Source organism: Oryx dammah, unplaced genomic scaffold, assembly GCF_014754425.2.
Source record: "Oryx dammah isolate SB20612 unplaced genomic scaffold, SCBI_Odam_1.1 HiC_scaffold_2, whole genome shotgun sequence".
Classification (NCBI taxonomy): domain Eukaryota; kingdom Metazoa; phylum Chordata; class Mammalia; order Artiodactyla; family Bovidae; genus Oryx; species Oryx dammah.
The window spans coordinates 137,023,005-137,035,219 of NW_024070186.1; the positions used below are offsets into that span (position 1 = coordinate 137,023,005).

Consider the following 12,215-nt stretch of genomic DNA (forward strand, 5'->3'; position numbering starts at 1 on the left):
GTCTAATCAGTCATTATTCTTGAATAAGTAATATAAATTATAATGTTGCTTACTATTTGAAAGGCTCTTGTGCCAACTACTCACACCACATAGCTTTCCTATGAGCATGGAAATCTCATGAGCCTGTGTGTACCTAACAATGGCATGTATACATGACATCATGATTTCACTTACCAAGGACAAAATGAATCACATCAGAAACTGCTTCATTTCATGGAAGCCAGAACAACCTGTCAACTTCAAAACTATGGATTTCATCTATTTCACTGAGAGTTCATACACTAAAAACTCATGTCCTATCCTATTTTATTGAAACAAGGAAAGGCTAATGTCTTCTGCTTGGTGTATCTCCAAACCTGCTTTTTCATCTTGAGGAACTTCAGTTCAGTTCAGTCGCTCAGTCGTGTCCGACTCTTTGCGACCCCATGAATTACAGCACGCCAGGCCTCCCTGTCCATCACCATCTCCCGGAGTTCACTCAGACTCACGTCCATCGAGTCAGTGATGCCATCCAGCCATCTCATCCTCTGTCATCCCCTTCTCCTCCTGCCCCCAATCCCTCCCAGTATCAGAGTCTTTTCCAGTGAGTCAACTCTTTACATGAGGTGGCCAAAGTACTGGAGTTTCAGCTTTAGCATCATTCCTTCCAAAGAACACCCAGGGCTGATCTCCTTTAAAATGGACTGGTTGGATCTCCTTGCGGTCCAAGGGACTCTCAAGAGCCTTCTCCAACACCACAGTTCAAAAGCATCAATTCTTCGGTGCTCAGCTTTCTTCACAGTCCAACTCTCGCATCCATACATGACCACTGGAAAAAAACATAGCCTTGACTAAATGGACCTTTGTTGGCAAAGTAATGTTAACTTGAGGAACTTACATTAACTCAAAACAGTAGAGCAATTCTTTCTGCTACAACGTTTTCTTCATGACATGCTTCTAGGATTCCATTTCCTGATGTTGTTCATTTCCTCTTTCAAAGAGGCCTTTCTGAGTTTCACTCATTCACCTGCTTCATGAGTTGATGCAGGTAGACACTGCTTTCCTTTCCCCTTGCTTTCTGAGCCAGATATTTAGTTTCCTAATACACACCTCTAGACCTGGCCTTCTGGAATATTTGCTAGTGAGAAACATAAATTTAATGACTTTTGAGTTTACCAAAAGCATCTATCATCTAAGCAAATCTTGTGCATCCTTATTTCCCCCACTTGAATAACTCTACCTAAAATTCATCCTCTCATCTGCCTAACATTTATCACAGACCTCTGATCTCATCAGAAAGCAGGGAGAGGAAGCAGTGAGATGTGCCTTCTGTCTGGTGACATCAGTGCTATATACCCTCTATAATCTTGCCTCTCTTCCAGTACTGGAAATCTTGGGTCACATTCCTTTTTATTTGTCCCAACTTTGAGTAGTTGGGCTGACAGAGAAAGAAATTTATTGGAAGAATATCAGGTTTCCCACATTCTCAGGAAGACTAGAGATCTATGTGCAGAATGAGAAAAAAGGTGGTGAGAGGCTATATCACTGAAACCACAGCCAAAATCATACCACAGAACCGGTCCAGCAAAAAGACAACCACAAATCAGGGCTCCAAATACCAAAACCGAACAGATCAAACACAAAAACAAAAAAATGTCCATTGCATCTTGATTGTGATACTCTACCTTAGGGAATACCTACTTGACCACGTTTCTACATGCAGTAGTATAATTGGTCTCCTTATTTCTCTTTTAATCTTCCATCAGCTAGTACTGCAGTACTCCAAACTGTGACCTGAGGTAATCTAGGGGACCCAACAAGATATTTTAAATTTTCAAGGACAGCATAGCAGCATCTCTCAGGTACTACTACCCTTGAAGTGATTCACATTGTCATTAGATCGTGCTACACTCCTTTCAAAGACATTTCTTTCTTTGCAAAGCTGGGCTTTCCATGATTGCTGCAATAAAAAGCAAGGACCACGTGAAAATCAATGGGTAACAGGAAATGAGAGTGCAGTGCCCAAACATTCCAAGGTTAGTGAAGTTGGACTGTGCCCAGTAGGTACACACATCCTGTTAGTAACTGTGTCTATTCAAGATGAAACTAAACACTTTTTCTTTAGGTATATATATATGCTTTATAAAGGGCTTCCCTGGTGGCTCAAATAAATGGGAAAGAATCCACCTGCAATGCGGGAGCCCTGCATTCGATCCCTGAGTTGGGAAGATCCCCTGGAGAAGGGGATGGCAACCCACTTCAGTATTCTTGCCTGGATAATTCCATGGACAGAGGAGCCTGGCAGGCCCCAGTCCATGGGGTCACAAAGAGTGACTGAGCGACTTTCACTTTCACTTTCATGCTTTATAAATGGCTACTTGGTTGTTAAAACATGAACACTTACTAAGGCGTTTAAACCTAACAGTTTAACAAATGGAACTCTTAGGTATTTCTTTTGGCCCAGGTAGGTTGTGGGAAAAATTTATTGAGACACTAATGGTACCATGAACCAAAACAATTTAAGAAACTAAACTAGTGCAAGTTTATTGGTTAAAAAACTAAATGCTTTTGGGGACTTCCCTGATGGTACAGAGGTTAAGAATCTACCCTGCAATACAGAGGACACGGTTTCAATCCCTGGTCAGGGAACTAAGCTCCCATGTGCCACACAGCTCAGTTAAAAAAAAAAAAAAATTAGTAGTCAAAAAACTCCAAGCAAACAAAAGTACAAGACTGGACAGCTTCACAGGGCAATTCTATCAAACATATAAAGAAGAACTAATGCCTATCCTTCTCAAACTATTCCAAAAAACTGAAAAGGAGGGAACACTCCCAAATTTATTATTTGATGTCGTATTACCCTAATATCAAAACCAGACAAAGATACTATTTGAAAGAAAATCACAGGCCAACATCTCTGGGGAATCTAAATGCAAAAATAATCAGCAAACTATCAGCAAACTGAATTAAACAATACATAAAAATGATCACATTCCTTGATCAAGTGGGATTTATTCTAGGGATGCAATATCTGCAAATCAGTCAATGGAACACACTATATTAACAAAAGGATGGATAAAAATCACATGATCATCTCACTCAGACATGTCCAGCTTTTTGTGACCCCACGAACTGTAGCCTGCCAGGATCCTCTGTCCACAGAATTCTGCAGGCAAGAATACTGAAGTGGGCAGCTGTTCCCTTCTCCAGGGGATCTTCCTGACCCAGGGATCAAAACTGAGTTTTCTACACTGCAGGAAGATTCTTTACTCTCTGAACCATGATCATCTCAAAAGATTCAGAAAAGGCATTTGACAAAATTCAACACCCATTTATGACATAAACTCTCATCGAAAGTCCTATAGAGGGAATATATCTCAACATAATGAAGGCCATATATGAGAAACCTACAGTCAACACCACACATGATGATGAAAAGTTGAAAGCTTTTCCTCTAAAATCAAGAGCAAGACAAGGATGCCCAATTTTGACACTTCCATTTAACATAGTATTGAAAGTTTTACCCACAGCAATCAGACCAGAAAAAGAAATAAAAGCATCCAAATTGGAAAAGAGGAAGTAAAACTGTTTCTATTTGGAGATGAAAGTGAAAGTGAAAGAGTGAGTCCCTCAGTTGTGTCCGACTCTTTGTAACCCCATAGATTGTAGCCTGCCAGGTTCCTCTGTCCATAGAATTTCCCAGGCAAGAATACTGTAGTGGGTTGCCATTCCCTTCTCCAGGGGATCGTCCCTACCAAGGGATCAAACCCAAGTCTCCTGCATTGCAGGCAGATTCCTTACCGTCTGAGCCACCAGGGACCTACAATTCATTTGTGGATGACCTGACACTATATGTAGAAAACCCTAAAGTATCCACTAAAAAAAACTATTAGAACTAATGGTTTTTCCAGTGGTCATCTATGGATGTGAGAGTTGGACTGTGAAGTAAGCTGAGCACTGAAGAATTGATGCTTTTGAACTGTGGTGTTGGAGAAGACTCTTGAGAGTCCCTTGGACTGCAAGGAGATCCAACCAGTCCATTCTGAAGGAGATCAGCCTTGGGATTTCTTTGGAGGGAATGATGCTGAAGCTGAAACTCCAGTACCTTGGCCACCTCATGCAAAGAGTTGACTCATTGGAAAAGACTCTGATGCTGGGAGGGATTGGGGGCAGGAGGAGAAGGGGACAACAGAGGATGAGATGGCTGGATGGCATCATTGACTCAATGGACGTGAGTCTGAGTGAACTCCTGGAGTTGGTGATGGACAGGGAGGCCTGGCGTGCTGAGATTCATGGGGTCGCAAAGAGTCGGACACAACTGATCGACTGAACTGAACTGAAGTCAGTAAAGTTGCAGGATATAAGATTAATATACAGTTGATATTTATTATTTTAAGTTTAAATTTTGGAGTAAGACATATGCAGTAATAGAAAAGTAATACGGAGACTAAAAGAGATATGACAATTAAATGCAATGTATGATCCTATATTGGATATTGAAGGCAAGGGAGGATGCTTTAAAGAACATTATTGAATCAGTTCAGTTCAGTTCAGTCACTCAGTCATGTCCGACTCTCTGTGAACCCATGAACCGCAGCAAGCTGGGCCTCCCTGTCCATCACCAACTCCCAGAGTCCACCCACACCCATGTCCATTGAGTCGGTGATGCCATCCAACCATCTCGTCCACTGTCATCCCTTCTCCTCCTGCTCTCAATCTTTCCCAGCATCAGGGTCTTTTCAAATGAATCAGCTCTTCACATCAAGTGGCCAAAGTATTGGAGTTTCAGCTTCAACATCATTCCTACCAACGAACACCCAGGACTGATCTCCTTTAGGATGGACTGGTTGGATCTCCTTGCAGTCCAAGGGACTCCCAAGAGTCTTCTCCAACACCACAGTTCAAAAGCATCAATTCTTCAGCACTCAGCTTTCTTTATGGTTCAACTCTCACATCCATACATGACTACTGGAAAAACCATACCCTTGACTAGATGGACCTTTGTTGGCAAAGTAATGTCTCTGCTTTTTAATATGCTATCTAGGTTGGTCATAACTTTCCTTCCAAGGAGTAAACATCTTTTAATTTCATGACTGCAGTCACCATCTGCAGTGATTTTGGAGCACAAGAAAATAAAGTCAGCCACTGTTTCCCCATCTATTTGCCGTGAAGTGATGGGACCAGATGCCATGATCTTCGTTTTCTGAATGTTGAGCTGTAAGCCAACTTTTTCACTCTCCTCTTTCACTTTCATCAAGAGGCTCTTTAGTTCTTCTTCACTTTCTACCGTAAGGGTTGGTGTCATCTACATATCTGAGGTTATTGATATTTCTCCCGGCAATCTTGATTCCAGCTTGTGCTTCCTCCAGCCCAGCATTTCTCGCGATGTACTCTGAATATAAGTTAAATAAGCAGGGTGACAATATAGAGCCTTGACGTACTCCTCTTCCTATTTGGAACCAGTCTGTTTTTCCACGTCCAGTTCTAACTGTTGCTTCCTGTCCTGCATACAAGTTTCTAATTATTGAATAATTGGCAGAATTTGAATATTGACAGTATATTAGGTCATAGTACTAAACTTCTTGAATGTGATCATTGGACTGTGGTTATGTGAGGAAATGTCCTTATTAAGAAATGCATATTGAAATGTTTAGAAATAAAAGGATATGATATCTATAACTAACATATAATTTAGGGAAAATTTAACAGTAATATATTGCTATTATATTAATAGTATATTAATAATAATTGCTATATATTAATAGTAATATATTGCTATTCCTATATAGTAAATGTTGCTCGGTCATGTCCAACTCTTTGTGACCCCATGAACTGCAGCATACCAGGCTTTCTTGTCCATCACCAACTCCTGGAGCTTGCTCAAACTCAAGTCCATCAATTCGGTAATGCCATCCAACCACCTCATTCTCTGTTGTCTCCTTCTTCTTCTGCCCTCAATCTTTCCCAGCACCAGGGTCTTTTCCAATGAGTCAGCTCTTCACACAAAGTGGCCAAAGTATTGGAGTTTCAGCTTCAACATCATTCCTTCCAATGAATATTCAGGACTGATTTCCTATAGGATTGACTGGTTTGATCTCCTTGCAATCCAAGGGACTCTGAGTGATAAGATAAATGTGACAAATAGCAAATCTGGATAAAAGATATTCAAGAATTTTTTTGTAATTTTCTTACAATTCATCAGTAACTTTTAAATTATTTTTTTAAAGGTTTTGTCCTAAAATGGTTAAATGGAGCAACTGATCATATACAGTTTGGCTTAAAATGTATTGTTTTCAGTATTTTAACACATTATTGATCAGAGATGTATTAACGCCATAGGTGTTAGCTTCTGCAAAAATCCCTGGTCAATAATGTGTTAAAATGTAATAAGGCTTTTATTTTCTTTGGTAAGAAATAGGAAGTGTTTTGATCATTTAATAATGATAACTTTTCCTACTTTGGGTGCTTTGAAAACCAAATAGTAGCATAAATATTTTGTGTATATTGCATTTTCAGGAAGGAATTAGATGTGGATAATTTAGATTAAAATACTACTTACAATTTTGTGTATTTAAGTCCTATACTTATTCTGAACTAGAATGATTTGGATCAAGTAGGGAGACTTGAAAACAAACTGAAGAGTTAATGACCAACTCTAAAGCCTATGTGGTGCAAAATGTCAAAATTTAACTTTGGTAACTTCCTGATACTGCTTAACACTTCATGATGATCTCATTTGCCACCATACTCTTCCTTGTTCCTATGATTGTCCAGGGATATTTTCTAGTTAGATAATTTCATATTACTTCAATTTTTACATTTTAATTCTTCACATTTTAAAGTAAGCTTCAGGGAAGCAATGTAGTCATTGTCCCCCACACCAATCTCCATCCCTTATTTCCCCTGTGTCATTCCACTTTTTTACTTTTACCTTCTTTGACCCTCTTACCGTTTCCCATTGTATCCTTCTCTACTTTTTTTTTAATTGAAAACTTTCTTCCTGGTTCTCCATACTAGTCTCACCTTAGTTTCAGCTTTCATCATCTCATGCTTAGGTAACCATCTCAAAACTGGTCTTCTACCTCTAGGCTCTCCCAACAAATCCACACACTACAGAAGTATTTATTTTTAGAAATTCAAAATCTATATACTTGTCTACTATATCCAGTTTAAACTTTCCAGGATGATATTCAAGGTCCTCCAGGACTAGCACCAAATAACTCGTACTAGCACTTTAGTTAGCTCCCACAATTTCCCAGCACAAAATCTCCTCCCCAGCCATCTAGGTTTTTGCTGTCATTTCCTTATCTCTAAGAGATCAAACCATGTTTTTTCCTCCTTAAATAACCTGAGAGAACTTTGTTTCTCTCTCCTTCCCAGTTATCCATCACTGACATATTTAGGACAAAGGTCAAGAGGTTTCCCTGGTGGCTCAGATGGTAAAGAATCCACTTGCAATGCAGGAGACCTGAGTTCTATCCCTGGGTTGGGAAGATCCCTTGAAGAAGGGCATGACAACCCACTCCAGTATTCTTGCCTGGAGAATCCTCATAGACAGAGGAGCCTGGAAGGCTGCAGTCCATGGGGTTGCAAAGAGTCGGACATGACTGAGCAACTTTCACGCAAGAAGTTTACTTCTATTTAGGAGCAGACACTTAAGATGCCCTGGGCCACATCCCTTTGGCCCATTTGACATGTGGCCCAGGGCATCTTAAGTGTCTGCTCCTAAACAGAAGTAAACCTCTTGAGTGAAAGTTGCTCAGTCATGTCCGACTCTTTGCAACCCCATGGACTGTAGCCAACAAGGCTCCTCCGTCTATGAGGATTCTCCAGGCAAGAATACTGGAGTGGGTTGTCATGCCCTTCTTCAAGGCTCAGAGGTTAAAGCACCTGCCTGGAATGAGGGAGACCTGGGTTCGATCCCTAGGTTGAGAAGATCCCCTGGAGAAGGAAATGGCAACCCACTCCAGTACTCTTGCCAGGAGAATCCCATGGAAGGAGGAGCTTGGTAGGCTACAGTCCATGGGGTCACAAAGAGTCGGACACAACGGAGCGATTTCACTCACTTGTGAATGGCTGCATGAATATTGCAATGCTCTGGCTTCAGTCTTATACCATCTAAGCAGGGCTATAGCCTGGAAGTACAGGAGAGTTAATAAATGATGAGAGATGGCAGTCAGTGGATAAATACCCCAGCCTTCCCATCCTTCACTGAACAATTCTGTTATTCAGTCGCTAAGTCATATTCGCCTCTATGTGACCCCATGGACTGCTGAGCCACATTCTATGTGGTTCTACAGATAATCCTCAAAGTAAATGAGTCTCATTTTGCCACAGTGGTTTCTATCTGGGTAGCATACCCTTTACTGGCTTTCTCTTTTCCTTGTCTTACTCTTCATACTTCCTCACTCTGTTTCCTGGGATCAATAGCATCAGTTCCCAGGTAAATGCACTTGAACTAGCTATATCCAAGTCCTTACTTAGGCTCCACTTTTGCAGGACCCAAGACATAAAACAATATTCATTATTCTTCTATTGCTTTATTAATAAAATCCCATGTTTTAGCTGCACCCATGGCCACTTCGTTATAGGTTACATTTTTCCACCATCTTTGCAACTAAATGAGTATATATGACTTGCTTATGAATGGGATGCAAGTGAACTTATATGCCAAGCCTAGACATTAAAAGAAATACAGGTAAGCTTTTCTTTCTCCTTTTTCTGTTCCTGATGGCTGAGATGAAGATGTGATGGCAAGAGCTACAACAGCCATGATGGACCCAGAGATAGAAGCCATCTTTTAGGACAGACTGATCTGCCCATCCCACTCTGTGTATTACTTCACTGTTAGCTGATACAGGAGAGAAAAATAAACTTCTCTCTTCTTAAGCCATGGTATTATAGAGATCTCTGTTTTAAAGAGGCTTAGACATCCTTAGTTTGGACAAAGTCATACAGCTTTTAAGTAAGGGATTTCACAACTCAACTCTTAGCAAGCCATTCATTTGTTGTGGCTATGTAATATCCCTCTTATGTGTCTACATGGTTGGTCAGTAAAAAGACTAAGTAATACTGCATTACCTATGACACGTTCCAGAAAAGACAATGTCCCTCCCTTTTTCCAGTGGAGGAGGGAAAGAGTGATTCTGAGTCCCTTCAAGAATACAAAGCCAGATCTCTTACATCTACTGCCTCAGAGTTGCTCTGTAAGAAGCAACAACCTCCTTTTCTCCTCTCTGCCATCTAGCTGGGCAGCCATAAAATAGCAACTATGTATCAGTGCACCTTCATCCATGCTGGCCAGGATGGTGTCCAGATCAGCATTGCTGGCTGGGAGCTTTACTGGCTGGGAGCACTACTGCCTGAAACATGGCTCCCAGTCGGATGGCCAGATGCTAAGTGACAAGACCCCTGGGGCAGGAGATGACTCCTTCGTCATCTTCTTCAAAGAGACAAGTGCTGGGAGGCATGTGCCTAGGGCAGTTTTGCAGACCTGGGACTCACAGTCATGGATGAAGTTCGCACAGGCATGTACCGCCAGCTCTTCCACCTTGAACAGCTCATCACAGACAAGGAAGATGTTGCCTGTAACTATGCCCAACATTTTTTCAGTACACCACTGGCAAGGTGACAGTTCAAGCATAAAGAAAGCTGAGGGCCTAATTGATGCTTTTGAACCATGGTGTTGGAGAAGACTCTTGAGAGTCCCTTGGATTGCAAGATCAAACCAGTCAATCCTAAATGAAATCAGTCCTGAATATTCATTGGAAGGACTGCTGCTGAAGCTGAAACTCCAATACTTTGGCCACCTGATGTGAAGAACTGACTCATTGGAAAAGACCCTGCTGCTGGGAATGATTTAAGGTAGGAGGAGAACGGGACGACAGAGGACAAGATGGTTGGATGGCATCACCGACTCGATGGACATGAGTTTGAGCAAGCTCCAAGAGTTGGTGATGGACAGGGAGGCCTAATGTGCTGCAGTCCATGGGGTCGCAAAGAGTGGGACACGACTGAGAGACTGAACTGAACTGACTGGCAAGGGGATCACTAACCTCATCATGGACCAAATTCAGAAACTGACTGACTATTCACAGGTCTTCAAGGCTTCTTGGTTCTCCACCACTTTGGTGGGAGAGCTGGTTCTAGGTTCACTTCTTTGCTAATGGAATATCTGCTGATTATGGCAAGAAGTCCAAGCTGCAGTTCTCCATTTACTCAGTGACCCCAGGTTTCCATAGCTGTAATTGAGCCCTACGACTCCATCATCACCACCCACACCCCCTAGAGCACTCTGATTGTGGTTTCATGGTAGACAATGAAGGCACCTATGACATCTGTCTTAGAAACCTTGATATTGAGTAACCAACATTTACTAACCTGAACAGATTGATAGGTCAAGTTTTGTCCTCCATAACTGCTTCCCTAAGGTTTGATGGAACCCTGAATGTTTGGCGTTTTTTTGTTTGTTTGTTTGTTTTTGGCCACTTTTGCACTGTAATCTTAATTCCCTGATCAGGGATGGAACCCATGCCCACTGCCATGGAAGCGCTGAGTCTTAACCACTAGACCTCCAGGGAAGTCCTAGAACCCTGAATGTTGATCTGACAGAATTCCACACCAACGTGGTGCCCTATCCATGCATCCACTTCCCCTGGCCACATATGCCCCTGCCATTTCTGCTGAGAAAGCCCACCACGAAAGGCTCTCTGTAGCAGAGGTCACCAGTGCTTGCTTTGAGCCAACTAACAAGATGGTGAAATGTGACCCTCACCGTGGTAATTGCACAGCCCACTGCCTGTTGTACCATGGCGATCTGGTTCCCAAAGACGTCAGTACTGCCACGGTCACCATCAAGACCATCCGGTTCTTGGAATGGTGCCCCACTGGCTTCAGAGTTGACATTAGCTACCAGCCTCCCACTGTGACACCTGGCAAACACCTGGCCAAAGGACAGTGAGCTGTGTGCATGCTGAGCAACACCACAGCCATCGCTGAGGCCTGAGCTCGCCTGGACCACAAGTTTGACCTGATGCCTGCCAAGCGTGCCTTTGTTCACTGGTACATGGGTGAAGGCATGCAGGAGGGAGAGTTTTCTGAGGCCTGTGTGGACATGGCTGCCCTTGAGAAGGGTTATATGGAAATTGATGTGGATTCTGTTGAAGGAGAGGGAGAAGAAAAAGGAGAAATACTCAAGTTAAAAATGACACATAGGTATTGCCTTTACAGGGAAGTTGACTCTATTTTAAACGTGGAAAAGCTGTGGTCCAATCAGTTAATCTGCATGTAGCTGTGTATATCCTCATATACAATTATTGACCTATGCTTTTAAAAATGATACTTTGTTACAGACCAAGTTATACATTTTTTCTCTGATGAGTTTGGATAAAATCTTTCCTGTCTTAAATGAAAAATAATGCAAACAAAATGAAGAAGCTGTGAAGCTATACAGAAAACTTACAATACCCAAGGCAAAATATTTACTCATAACATAGGCTGAACTGTGACCACCCCCCCCCAAAGTTTATGTATTGAAGTCCTAACCTCCCACCAGTGTATCAGAATGTGACTATATTCGGAAATAAAATATTTAAAGTAACACTTAATTTTTAAAAAGGCCATTAAGGAGGGCCCTAACCCAATCTGATTAGTGTCTTTATAATAAGAGGAAATTTTAACACACACAGACATCAAGGAGGTTCACACAGAGAAAAGACCATGGTAAGAGGCAGGGAGAGGGCAGCCATCTATCTGCAAGCCAAGGAAAAGGGCCTGAGAGGAAACCACACCATCACCTTGATCTTGACCCTGATCTTAATCTTGGACTTCCAATCTCCAGACTATGAGAAATAAACATCTACTATTTAAGCCACCTAATCCCTGGATCTGGAGAAGGCAATGGCACCCCACTCCAGTACTCTTGCCTGGAAAATCCCAAGGATGGAGGAGCCTGGAAGGCTGCAGTCCATGGGGTCGCTGAGGGTTGGACACAACTGAGCGACTTCACTTTCACTTTAAACTTTCATGCATTGGAGAAGGAAATAGCAACCCACTCCAGTGTTCTTGCCTGGAGAATCCCAGGGACGGGAGAGCCTGGTGGGCTGCCATCTCTGGGGTCACACAAAGTTGGACACGACTGAAGTGACTTAGCAGCAGCAACCCCTGGATCAGGAAGGTCCCCTGGAGAAGGAAATGGCAACCCACTCCAATATCCTTGCCTGGGAAATCCCACAGAC

General features: G+C 42.2%; 1 pseudogene; it reads left to right on the forward strand.

The window, feature by feature from the left end:
• The first annotated feature begins 9,250 nt into the window (after positions 1-9,250).
• On the forward strand, positions 9,251-11,269 carry LOC120882123 (annotated as a pseudogene).
• The last annotated feature ends 946 nt before the right edge of the window (positions 11,270-12,215 follow it).